At 39.9% G+C, this 14449-nt stretch overlaps 1 protein-coding gene across 1 annotated transcript in view; it reads right to left on the bottom strand.

The window, feature by feature from the left end:
- efna3a (ephrin-A3a) overlaps positions 1–14449 on the bottom strand; it is an 80369-nt gene that overhangs the window by 15128 nt on the left and 50792 nt on the right. The window lies entirely within an intron of this gene.

Raw genomic sequence — 14449 nt, 5'->3', positions numbered from 1 at the left:
ATTTTCTCATTTAATATTCAGCCAGAAAGCAAATGACCATATTCCCCAGAAATGTCAAGTAGCTGTTCAGTAAATAAAACCTAATCTCAGTGAAAAATACCACCACGAGATGAAAAAAAGTTTTTATGATCAACACTCTGGAAATGCAACGATGCAAAACAAAGCAGCAAAGATTTTACCGGACTAATAACCAATAAGCTGTCAGTTAATTTCTGCTTCATAACTAACTGAGCAGCTGGTTAACAATTTCAACAGTATAGTTAACACAAATGTAATGCAATGAGGGCTTAAAGAGAGTTAATCCCCACAGCGTTTTCTTCACACCTTGAACTATTACATCTTTCTCCTCCCTCTGCATATAAAAACACACATTTTCCCACCAAATGCCCGGTGGCAATTCCAGGGAATCGTGCTGAGAATCATAATCTGTACTCCTGTCTTTTCCCCAGAGCCAGCTTCGGGCCAGGTCAATGAGGTGGAAGGAGATTCTGTCAGCGGCGATGTATGCTCTGGCTGCTCTGGCTGCAGGGGACTCGGTCTACACAGTAAGCATGATGGAACAATGTCCCCTTTTAGCATAAATGAAATCCACTCTGAGGTTAAGAATATATATAAATATATGTGTGTGTGTGTGTGTCTTGTACAGTAACCCTTCAGTCGATTTAAAACAGAGGAACTGAACTGAACAACCTAAAGAGTGATGTAATAATGTCCCACACTGCCACCATGCTGTTACCAACACTGTTTGTAATGCTAAGTATACTTATTATGTAAATTACACAATCTGTAATTAGACAAAGTAGAAGTCATTAGAAGGGCTCCTGCAGGTGAGCTGATGAGATGGGAATTGTCCTAAGTTGCAGCGATGTGTAACCCACGCCAAGTGCCCGCAATGACTCATACTAACCATTAGGTGGTGGTATTGTGCTGTATTATATGGGCAAAGATCACCCTTCTTATTCTCTGCACCATTATTATTTGTTTCCTGTTGGTTGGCTTCTCTTTCTTACACATTATCTGCTTCACAAAAGAACGCACACTTTAACACTCTCATAACCACTCCTCACTGTGCATACATTATGCCAACACATGCACACACTGCTGCTGAGAGGATCACACTAACATGCACACGTGCATGCGTTACTGGGTCAGGCACCCAGAGATATTTTTCATTCAATCCCAAAATGAAGATCAGAAATGTCAGACCCTTCTCTATTGCTTTCTTACTGTGCGGATCACTTTTTCTGGATCCTCTCGCCCACTCTGATAATATTTTCCCCTCCGTTTTCTCCCCTTTTCTTCATGTATACACACATGCTGAGGCAGATGAATATCAATTCTCTTAACCAGTGTTCTTTTTGGGCCATCAATCTTATCTGTGCTTTCTATCCCCACTGCTTAGATGTGAGATGACAGACTTTTGTCTTGCAGTGTTGCGGGAAGAGACAACACAGCTATGCTTCAAAGGGACTATATTTAGAGAGGGGGTTTGTGTGGTGGAGGAAGGGAGGAAGGTTGAGATGGTGAGGAGAATGGAGGGGTAGAGAGAGATAAAGAGGTACAATGGGCGTAGGATAGAGAGAATTTGAGGGAGACATGAGATGAAAGTGCAAGATAGAGGGTGTGCTGAATAAAAAATATGCATTCAGGAGAATCCTGGATGCAAGTTAAGTCAGGCGGACTCACCGTCACTGAAAAATAAGTGTGTGAGAAGACTTGAATGCAAGGAGGGAAGAAGATCCAGCGAGAGAGCATCTGTGCTTGAGTGCTCTATCATATTCATGGATGAAAGGCCACTGGATACTGCTGAGACAGTGCAGCAAATGCAGCAAACTAGTCTGCAAAAGCATTTGTTCTTGAGCATTTGCAGGTTGGAGAGATACATTTTTGAAAATATGCAAAACGGCTCAAGAGTCTTCTTAAATGTACAGCAATGTCTTATTGTCCCTTTCCATGTAGCTTGAATTTAAAAGCTGGACAAATTTAAATGCAAGGATAAGTTTCATCATTAATAATGTTTAGAAGAATCCAATGATTAACCAGCCTGTAAAACGGCAGCGAAAAATGACCATTACTATTTCATAAAGTTTTTGCTTTGAGCGTTTTTCCTGATGTATTACTTTAATAACTTTATCCAAATAGCGGCAGATCTGCTTTCCGCTTTTCGATGACTCATTTCAGCACTTGCATGAAGATGCGGCCCCGTTCTTTTCCTCCTTATTGTTTTGGTTAGCACCTACCCTAGCTACACAGCAGGAGGACTGTTTGTTCCAAAACTGGCCAGCAAATGAGGAAGCTTGGGAAGAAGAGAGGAAGAAGGGGAGGGGAAAATGACACGGTGGGAAAAACAGAAGGTAAGGTGGGGCAGAGGAGAAAACAAGGAGGAAAGGAGACTAAAAGGGTGAAGTGAGAAGACCAGGCTTGCTGATGGGTGAGAGGAGGCGGGGAGTCCCTCTAGGTGTATGCTGTTATATAAGCAGTCCATTTAGTGGCACAAGACAAAAAGGTTGCAGGCCAGAGAGGAATGGAGGGAGGAGAGGAAAAGAGAAGCGGAAAGAGGGGGTGAGAACAGATTTAATAACTTAAGGTAGGGGGAGGAAGAGGAAGGGTGAGGGGGGGGGGAAATACTTCAAATGATGACAACAACAAAGAGTAAAGCACAGAGATGGAGGCAGTGGCCTAGACAGAGACACAGCACCCTCTGGGGATGGACATATATGTGGTAAAAGTGCATAAAAAAGACTGATGGATCTCATTCGCCTGTTGTCTCTCCTTCCCTGCACCCTTTATCCAAGTCGTTTCCTCCCTTTCCACTGTGCATTGTGTCTGCGGTGGTTTTGCTGTCTCATCACCATTTTCCTATGAGTGGGAGTGCACAGCTAGTTAGTATAAGCAGCACAAGCTGGTGAAGACTGCCAGGGGAGGAAAATAGCAGGGGAGAGATCGAGAGAGTGAGAGAGGAATGTGGGGGGGTTAAAAGAGAGAAAGAAGAAGAGAGGAAGAATGAGACAAAGACAGCACCATTGCACCTTTCACGTCTGTGCTAAAAAGAGCCTTAGGAGAATACTGGCAGTAATAAATAACAATGGTGAGGTAGCGCTACAGCGTGAGACACTTACAAACATACAGTGCACAGAAACGGTGCATTTAGCACAGCCACAGGAAATCCACGACTGCTGCAGTAAAATGTAAAAGAAATCCTAAACAATCATATATCAGCAGCTTGGGGCAGTAAGGGATTACGAATTACAGTAGTGCAATTTCTTTGCCTGTATAAAGTTACACTAATTACACATTAAATTTTCAGTAACACTGTTACTTTGACATATTGTAGGCTTGCTCACAGCCTTATTGGAAGTTTTTTCCTGTCTGTGGGCAGGCTGTGGTAAATTGATGAGGGGGCTTGTCAAAAGTGGAAGGCAGCTAGCCTTTACCAAAAAAGAGAAAGTGCACCTCCTGCACTGGCTTGTTAACAAGGTACGTGTCCATTCAGGAGGCGCTCAGCTTTGTTCCAATTTGGAGAGTGTAAGAACTGTGAGCAGGAGGTTGGGACTTCTGGAGAGCTGTGTGTGGTCACTGAGGCTAGGCTAACTGCTGGACAGTCAGTTAATCCATCCAGATTTTGTGCCGCTTGTTAAAGGGGACGTTTTCTGCTTTTTTCCAGTTGCAGTTTTGGATTTACACGATTCTCAATTTAAGATATTCCTCATTCATTTAATACTGAGCTTTGATGTAACCCTTCAGTTCGGCTTTCTAATGATATAGGGACTCTCTCAAACAAAAAGAATGAACCGCAGATAACTGGTGCTGTCATCTCGAAATGACTGTATTAAGGATTTTCTCCATTTCTGACATCAGAATAAGCTGCTGAATAAGCTGCATCTGAAGTCTGACATTTTACACTGAGTTAAACTGAACAACATGATATTTAGTTAGCATTAAAAAATAATTTTAAAATAGCTGACATGTGCCTACATGGTGTTTTACACATTCAACTTTCAACACGGACACACACACATGCACACACACACACACACACACACACATAAAACAAAAAAGAAAGAAATAGCCTCAGGGAGCCACAAGCTAATGTACTCCTGGTGTGGTTCTCAAGTCTAGATAAATGGAAGAGTTACTTCAAGAAAGTGCATCGATGTTAAATCTGTGTCAGATAAAACATGCGGATCCATCCACTGTGGTGACTCCATGGAAGGTCATATTATTATGAAATCTTATATAAAACTTAGAGAGAATAAAGTTTCAAGAAGGATTTTCGTACTTAGTAAAAGCAAAACCAATTGTGGACCACAAAAAACTCCACATTCTCTTCATTCACTGGTTTCACTGTTTCCCAACTATTTTTATCTATATAGCAAAAAAGGCCTCTAAGGATAATCTATAATACTGATTACAGAGATCATACGAATTCACTATTCTTAAAATCAAAAACATTAAAATTCATTGATCCAGTTTTTGCATCTCTCTATGTGGAGTGAAACTGTGGAACAGACTGAATGATGAGCTGAAGGAATGTCCAAGCCTGACCCAGTTTAAAAATATACGGTTTTTCAGAGGTACAGGAAGGAAGAAGGGCTTTGATCAGGTGCTGTGACCCATCTATGTGTGTATATGGATATCTGTTGGCGTGCTACTGTGTGTGTTTGTGTGTGTGTGTAAGTGTAGTAAACAGTAAAGAAGGTTTTAAACAATGACGCAAAGACAAAAGGTGATGACTATTTATTAAATAGTGGGCTTCTTCCTACTCCTTTGCATCTGTCTGTCTGTGTATCTATAACAGATTGAGAAAAATACAGTGACCTTTGCTGCTGAGTAGCTATTAATGTAATTTTTCCAGTTTTCAAATAACTTGTCCAACACTTGTAAAATTTTATTTCCCTTGCTTTCTACACGAGTGGTGACATTTATTTTTGTTTTGCTTTCCCAAGCTCGAAACTAGAACGGATCCAAGAGCTCAGTCACTTTTTTTTTTCTGTGTAATAATTTTTGCCAGATTACATCAAAGAGAAAGCAGAAGCACAGACGCTGCTGGCTTTCAAGGAAAAATAATCCTGGTGCATTTGTATTTGTTTATTTTTATTTGTCGACTGACATGAATGGATATGAAATGTCTAAACCCACTACGGTATTCTCCACATTCACAGAAGTTGGTAGTGTTTGTTCTGCCACAGGTTCGCCTTACATTACTGCCAGAGGCTCTACTGTTTTCAAAAATCCATTAAAAACAGCTGGAAGAGACAAGTTGTTGCTTTTCACAAATGCAGTCCAACCCTGCAGTGAAAAAGGCAGTAATAGCGTTTGATTGTAGAATGAAGCACTTGTGGGTTGCATAGGCATTACTGCAGATAGGTACTGTTGAGTATAAATTACACCAGTATCATCCTTTGAAAATACACAGTTCAACATCTGTTACAGGCTCAGTTTTATACAATAATATTGATGTTACATGAAAACCAAATAATGGTTTTAAAGCAAAATTCTTTCATTATTCTGCAAATCTCCCATAGCCTTGTTTTTTGTGGCCAGATTTTCTTCCTAGATACAATTATTTTGATCTTGGGAATCCTCGACTCCTCCATGATTTATGTGCTTGAACATCTACAAAGCAATTATGAACAGAGCCGTCCTCTGTCAAAGACAGCAGTCTCACTATGCTTTAATTTAAAGTACTGAGCTTTGCATAAACTACCAACATTTTACACAGCAAGTAATCTACACTCACCCAACACTCTATTAGGTACACGTCGTTAGCACCTTTTTCATTCAGACCTGCCTTAATTACTCAGCTGCGCATACAACATGCAAATCTCCTGTTCGATCACATCTCTAAGGTGCTCTGCTGGATTGAGATCTGATGACTGTGAATGCCATTTGAATTCAGTGAACTCACTGACATGTTCAAGAAACTAGTTTGAGATGATTTGAGCTTTGTGACATGTCAGGTTATCCTGCTGAAAGCAGCCAACAGAGGATGAGAACACTGTGGTAATTAGGGGATGCACAGAGTCAGCAACAATACTCAGGTACACTGTGAGCTTTAAAAGATGCTCAATTAGCACTAAAAGGACCAAAGTGTGCCAAGAAAACATTCCCCACACAATTACACCACAACCAGTCTGTGTGACAATACAGGATGGAGCCATCCTTTCATGTTGCTTACACCAAATTCTGAGCCTACGATCCAAATGTGGCAGCAGAGATCTAGACTCGGGCTCAGGCCAGGTTGTTTTTCAATCTTCTATTGTTTATTTGATACGCCTGTGTGAATTGTAGCCTGAGCTTCCTGTTTTTAGCAGGAGTGGCACCCGGTGTGGTCTTCTACCGGTGTAGCCATTCTGCTCCAAGGTTCAACATGTTGTGTGCCCAGAGACCCATTCCTGTATACCTTGGTTGTAATGAGTAGTTATTTGTGCTACTATTGCCTTCCTATCGGCTCGAAGCACTCTAACCATTCTCCTATGACCTCTGGCAACAAGGAGGTATTTTCTCCCAGAGAGCCGCTGCTCGCTGGACATTTTCTCTTTTTCAGATCATTCTCTGTAAACCTTAGATAGGGTTGTGTGGGAAAATCCCAGCAGATCAGCAGTTCCTGAAATACTCAGACCAGCTCATCTGGCACAAAAAATTATGATATGCTTAAAGTCACTTAAATCAACTTTCCTCCTCATTCTGATGCTACAGCAGGTCATCTTGATCACATCCTTAAATGAACTGAGTTGCTGCAGTGAGCAGTTGAACTGTTATACCTAATAAAGTGACCAGTAAGTATATATCTAATTAATAGTGCAATGCAGGTGTCCACAATGTTTTATGAGTTTTGGTTTGGAATATAATATATAATAGAAGCTTGCAGTGCATGTATTGTGTTTCTGAGAGACGCACTGTATTTTGATCAAAGTTGCAAACTTTTGTCAGTAAAGATGAGGTCAGCGTGACATCCTCACTGATTGCCTTAAAAAACACAATCTCTCCGAGGTAATCACCGTCAGCCTCATCGGGAGGATAAACTATCGAAGCACAAAATGGCGTGACTTAAATGGCATTCACCAATCGTCTGTTTAGCACCGACAACACTCCTCCAATCAAGTCCCCTGGCAGGGCCTAGCTAGACTCTGCTGATTTTCTCCGTACCTCAGCACCAAAACTCATTACTTGCACATGCACATATGCACACAATGGACACAGACAACCATGAGACATGAACACACACACCCACACACAATATCTCCTGCGAGTCGTCACTGATTGAGTTAATGCTGCAATTAACGGCCCCGTTTACAATGTTTCGATCCAAAATGGAGGACCAGGGGAGAAACAAGTGCTGAGCCAGTTTATGGGAAGTGGCATACGATGCAGCTCACTTCTATTACTATTAGACGACTGGGAGTCATCCACTAGTTTCCTCCACTTCCTCTGTCCACAGTGGTCTCTGAGAGATAGAAAAATATTACCTTTTCATATTTGCTCATTTCTATAGTAACCGCCTCCCAGTTCATTTGATGTGTCTACTTTTGCCTTTATGTTTGCTTGTTTTAGTTTAACTTTACGGAAAGCTTAACAGTCCATTTTAAAAATCTACAAATATACACAACTAAGATTCTGACATATCGAGAGTTTGATGATTTTCAGAGTAAAAGCTGGAAACCGCTCGGGGACACTGTCGAGTCTGTAACTCTGCAAACGCTGAAATGTCAAAGCTTTCAACTGACTTAATCATTTCACTAATTAATACATTTGTGTTGACGTTGCCCGATCATGACATTTACACTGCATGCCAACAACAGGGTTTAACACCGTCATAAGTGGAACATTAAATACACAGTTATTCCTGATGTAATTTGACTGTGCAGAAAGTTATAGATTTCTGCTTTGAAGTGATATTTTATTGATCTCTTCTTAGCAAAAATTTCTTAGCTCTCTTTGCTTTTTCCTTCTCAGGAGAGCCACAGTGCAGTATCAGCTAAAGAGCAGCAGCCAGCAGCGAGCCCCAACACAGAGGCTGAGAAATGAATCTTCTCTGCTTCTCTGCTCACTATTCCATCTTGTAGTCAGTACATCTCCCCCAACCTCACTCCAGGCTTGCTGTTTTATTAAGTGAGTGGAGGAAGTAGGCAGGACCCATTCAGAAATGTCAGCTATTAGCCACATTGTAACAGAAGCAAATACAATTACTGTAGAAGAGCATGTCTGCAGTAGTTACTCTAAACTAAATGTAAGGGATGACCTAGAGAAACTAAACCATAAACACCAACCTGGGTTGCCTGGCAACCTTAAATATACAACATATAATATGACTAACATGAGGGCGTCTTCCCTTTTCTCTGAATAATTTAATGAATCTTTAATGAATGTGTAAATCCTAAGAAATCCCTACATCCAATCCCTTGGGACAGAGTCCAAACGGCTTAGATGTAAACTGAGGGGGAAAAAGAGAAAAAACAACCAATCTTCACACTTCAGAAGCTTTAATCAGAAAAAAGCTGGTATCTGTGACTGATAAATGCATTTAACGCTTAACTATTTTTCATTATTTATTTCTGCGTTTTTATTTATTCATTAATTACTTCTATGATACACACAAGTCTATTTGTTAATCGTGATTGGTCAGCGGAGTATGACATTCACGGACGACACCGTTTTCCGTTGTGAGAGCAGGGAACAGATGAGGTGGAGGTATGTGCTGGAGAGAAGAGGAATGAAAGCCAGTAGAGGCAAGGCAGAGTACATGTGTGTGAATGAGAGCGAGACAGGTGTAACAGTGAAACTGCAAAGAGCAGAAGTAGTGTGGGTGGATGAGTTCAATGACCTGGGGTCAACCATCCAAAGCAATGGACAGTACACACTAGAGGAGGAGGAGAGAGTCCACGCAGGGTGGAGTGGGTGGAGATGTGGAGCTGGAGGCGCTCAAGATGAAAATGCCAAGAGTTTCTTTGGGAGTGACCAGGATAGACATGATTAAGAAACGAGTATATCAGAGGAACAGCTGAGGTTGAGCAGTTTTGTAGACAGGTTTAAAGAGGTTAGGCTGACATGCAGAGGGACAGTTGATATATTGGGCAAAGGAAGCTGAATTTGGAACAATTTGTCAGGCAGGACTAAGAGAGGAAGACCACAAAAAGATTCATGGATGTAGTGAAAGAGGACATGCAGAGAGTTCGTGCGATGGAAGAGAGTGAGGGGGGCAGATGATCCACTGTGGCAACACGTAAAGAGAGCAGCCAAAATAAGAAGAACGAGATGTGTTTGGCCATATTTGTCTTTCTGCTAGTTTCTTATGTACCGTCATGTATAGTTTTACCCCTTCAGGCCTCTAAAAATGATTAAATAAAATAATGATAGAAGAGAAAATTGACTTTTAATTTGGCTTCACACAGTCAGATATCCAGCAAACACTTCTGACAGGGACACCAGAGGACATTTTTTTAATGCTCGATTATGCAAAGGCCATTTTTTGTTAGCTATTACTGGCTCACTGGCTATACATGTTTGAGTTGCAGCAGCGAGGGAAACAAAACTCATAATGATCACCCTAATAACACCATTTCCACAGCTCCAAACTCTGATTAAATCACTTGCAAAGATTTACGGGTTTGCTGCCAGCTCATTCAGAGGAAATATGAACAGGCATGCATTTCATTGATTAATCTGTGCGGTTTAAGCTGCTCTTTACTTTCCAGACATCCACAGAGGAAGTTTAAATATCAAACTGAAGAATAGATGACACAGTTGAATATTAAACTGTGGCTTTCCTCCAGCTACACTTTTTGCATAAAATAAATATAACAGAGGCCAGTAGGCATCTTCTTACGGAAGCGTAGAGCTGCCACCCAGGCAAAAGAAAAATACAAGTGTATCACGTTATAACGTGAAAGGTTTATTGTTCTAACAAGATACTTTTCCTGTTTGTACAATATACTATCATGTTTGTACAATATACTTTTCACGTTTGAACAACATAATATCACGTTATTACAATATACATAATTATCACGTTCGTACAATATAATTATCACGTTCGTACAATATAAATATTATATTGTACGAACGTGATAATTATATTGTACGAACGTGATCATATATTGTACAAACGTAAAAAAAAAATACCATTACAATAACATTTTTATTGTAAGAACGTAAAACGTGTTGCATTCGGAAACCCAAATCCATGGTAGTTGTGGAGAGTGCACGCTCGTCAGAACTGGCACTTAACTTTGAATGCCCTGCTTTCAACATGGACACAAACACTGATAGCCCACTTCTGAGATTTCTTCGGAATCGTGGTGTACCTGAGGACTGTCTCTTACGAATGCTACAAGAACACGTAAGTGCACTCTTGAGGGGGAAACTTGTAAAACTCGCTTTTTACGAAGTTACAGCGTCTAAAAATGTGACATATTGCTAAGTTAGCAACCACAGCGGTTTTCGCTTCTCTCGCTTTGACTGCGTAAGGACGTAACGGTAGGCTGCATTGGTGTGGATCTTTAATATGGAATGGAAAATGTAAAACAAATTAACCCGCTGTATAAAACTGGGTCGTTGTATGACCACATGTTACTACTTAACCCGTATGCAGATTCCAGGTTTCTTAAATATATCGCTATATTATGTGATGCACAATGTTTCCTTGTTTATCTAAAAACAAATGAATTAAACTGTGTTTATATTGATATTTGTCTTCAATTTAAAAAAAACAGTGAGTTCAACCCTTTGTGCTCTGTGCAACTGAAAGATACGTGAATACTAATTTACTTTTTCAAAGGTGGGCGTTGTATATACTGTAATATTTCTATTAATAACATGTTAGAGAATCTCATTAATGTTGCTGCCATAGAGAGAGGAAAAGAATAAATGCTAAATATTGATGGCTGCCACTAAAATAATAACAGACAATTATCAAAACACATGTGAAATTTACATACATTTTTTTAGTGAGGTACCTCATGTGGTGTGGCAGCAGGTATACCTTGTACTTCTGTATAGTAATAAATATCCCTGTTATTACAGATTGATGCCACAGTGATTGATTTCATGGATGACAAGACCCTGTCTGATTACATCCCAACATATGGTGACCGGATAGCTGCCAGACGGTTCTGCTTGGAAAACAGTGGTGCAAGTACTAAGGAATCAAGAAAAAACTCATTGCTCGAAAAATTGAAGGAAAAGATGGGAATCAATGAAAATGAGAAGAAACCTGATCATGAGGAGGCATTTGTTTCTAAGAGAAAAAGAACATATGCAAAAAACAACAAATGGGCTGAGAAAAAGACACGAAAAATTGAGTTAGGGTGGATCCATGAAGGTAAGCAAGTGAGAAAGCGCAGAGGAGGAGGAACAAGGACCTTTGATGTGCCCAAAGACTCCAAAAAAGCTGACATATTACAGTATGCTAAAGATCTTTTCTTTCCAAGTGGAAAAAGCAAATTTGGAAGATGGGAAGTGTTCAGTCATGACATATTAGACTATCAGGAAGAGGCCGTATTTGATGAAAATGTCACAGTTGGAGAACTCTATTCAGCACTTAAAATGGGAATGTTGAGATTTTACTTGTGCACAAGAAGATTTTCCAATGATGAAGATGATGAAGAAGTTTATGATAGAGGGAAAACACATGTAAACAATGTTACACAACTGACTGACTCACATCAAGGAGATGAAGAAGCTTCTCACACTGTTGTGATCTCATCATCAGAATCTAGGAATGCTGATGAAGATGTATTATTAGACACATCTGAGGTAATGATTGGACCCTACCTTGGAGAGCCTCTGCCTTGTCAACTTGATGACACTGTAATAGATGAACCATTCCTGCAGTTTGAGGAAGATGATCTGGTCATCACATCCATTACACTTCCTCCAACTAACACAGCAGTCAGTAGTCCAGAAACATCTATAAGCAATGAAGCAATAAGCTCTGCAGGATCATATGATGTTGTCTGTGTTACCATCAAACTTCACAGGGTTACTATTCTGGAGGAGATGATCAGCCAGTTCAAAGATCCAACACTCCTCATACACCCTCTAAAATACACCTACATTGATGAAAAAGGAGCTGACGCAGATGGCGTATCAAGAGATGTGTATGCTGCATTTTGGTCAGAGTTTGTGGACAACACAGCTGAAGGAGAGGAGTTCAGAGTGCCATCACTGTCTCCTAAATGGCAGGAAGAAGAGTGGAAATCCATGGGTAGAATTTTACTGAAGGGATTTCAAGACCATGGATATTTCCCTTGTCGCCTTGCTCCTGTTTTCACAGTGGCACTCATCTTCGGTGAGAATCAAGTATCAGATGATCTGCTGTTTGAAAGTCTTCTCTTTTACCCAAGTCAATCAGATAGGGATCTGATAACAAGGGCACTAAAAGAAGATCTTTCAGATGAAGACAGGGATGAAGTGCTGGATCTCATGGATCGCCTGGATGTATCAGTGCTTCCAACCAAAGAGAACTTAAAAGGCCTTCTTCTGAAAGTCGCACACAAACAATTAATCCAAAAACCAGCATATGCCGCAGAGAAAATGTCCTTAGTTGCAAGCTACTTCCTAAAAGAAGCTTTTCAAAGCCCACAAGATGTCCTACAAATGTATGAGGATAAAAAGCCAACAACGAGAAAGCTTTTGAAGTTGCTTACTGCCTCTCCCACCACTCAAGCAGAGAAGCAGAGCTTCAGATTTCTGCACCAGTACATCAGAGGACTTGACGATACAGGGCTCAGAAGGATGTTCAGGTTTCTTACTGGGTCAGATGTCATCTGTGTTGACAAGGTTGAGGTACTGTTCACGCCTGTGGATGGACTGGCACGACGACCTGTGGCACACACATGCGGCCCTCTTCTGGAACTACCATGGACATACACGTCCTACCCAGAACTACGAAATGAACTGAACAATGTTTTGGCTGCTAAAAGCTCTTATGAGTTCAGCATAGCTTGATTAAAGTCCATCATGTTTAAACCAAAGAATGAAAGGTTTGCACTAACAATGACTGGCTATGAAGCTCTAAAGTTTGTTAAACCCACAAACAGGGAACACATCATTGTATAAAAAAAGAAAGAGCTTAAATTTCAGGGAAGTGTTTTATTTCATATTTGAATTTATTTTCAAAAATTGTGGATAACATCAATTTGTTTCCACCATGAAAAATGTAAATTTCAGTTTAAATTTTCATACTTAAAAGTTTTACTAGTTTAAATGTTAACTAATTATGTTTAATAAGTTCATATGGTTAGCAGCAAGTGGTGAACTATGCTTATTATTAGTTCTTATCATGTGTCAAGGTCCTTTTCCACAGGTCTGTGGTGCAGTTTTGTAGGATACAAGATGTCTGCTAGAGGGGATGTTTTGTTTAGTAATAATTCAAAAGACTTAATATTAATTATTTTCAAGTATATTTTTTTTACCTTTCCACCAGTCATTTGTTTAGAACATATTTTAAGGGAATAACTTTGGAAGGCAATGTGTTTGATGCAATAGTTGACTGGAATAAAAGACAGAAAATTGGCACATAAGTTAAGTTTTGTAGTGTTTATCAAGAGTCCGTGTTTTCTTCTCCTTGAACACAAATAAAAGGGAGGTTAACATCTAACACTATTTGTTAATTATTAAATAATGCAGAATTTGTACATTTACCAGTTTACAAGAAACTGTTCGTGGATGAATAGCAGTTGCACAATGTGTTCAGTAAAATTGAAAACAATATTTCATGAATGATAATGTATAGGATCAGCAGTTTAAAAAAATGTTTTTTTGACAGTCTTAAAACAGAAATCAGATATAATAGAAATTCCGTTAAAAAATAATTGGAAATGCCAAAAGGTTGGAGTACGCAGATTTGGTTAAATATATTTAGACATGCTTGCTTGCTACTATCTTGAACCGAAAATCCAAACAAAATAATAATGAATGTCTTTTCTATTGTTTATTGCACAAATAAAACATTGTACCCAAAAATATATGCGTAAAAATTCCCAAAGCCCAATTATATTTAGGTTTATAAGTCCTTCAGTATATAGGCTCTCAGGAAGAGATACAGTTCAATGGATTCATCTGCTGTGCTTGGTGGAAGTAAGAAGTTCTCTGACATTATAAGGCAACACAAGCTGAAAACGGTTTCATCACAGGTATAAGGTCCTCTCTGTTGACATTCTTGCTTACAAGCATCCACTGCCTCCCAAGAAACCTCTTTCAGATGATCCTGTCCTCCAAAGAGATGAGGGATGGTGTACATGAGAATCGGACGTCCACTTGGAGCAACTGCATTTCTGCTTCTGCGTATTATGTGGGTGTTCCACATATGTGCAACTTGCTGCAGCTCTTCCTATTAAATATTAAAAATTAAAAAAATCTCATATCAGTAAAAGAACACATTTCTCTTGGCTCAACATGTTACCCAAAACGGCGCTGGCACGGCTGGCAGCCTTAACCCAATTTCCCT

The sequence above is a fragment of the Rhamphochromis sp. 'chilingali' genome (assembly GCF_963969265.1).
Source record: "Rhamphochromis sp. 'chilingali' genome assembly, chromosome: 17".
NCBI lineage: Eukaryota > Metazoa > Chordata > Actinopteri > Cichliformes > Cichlidae > Rhamphochromis > Rhamphochromis sp. 'chilingali'.
The sequence above is the reverse complement of the archived record's forward strand: the minus strand, read 5'-3'. Positions and strand labels throughout refer to the sequence as shown.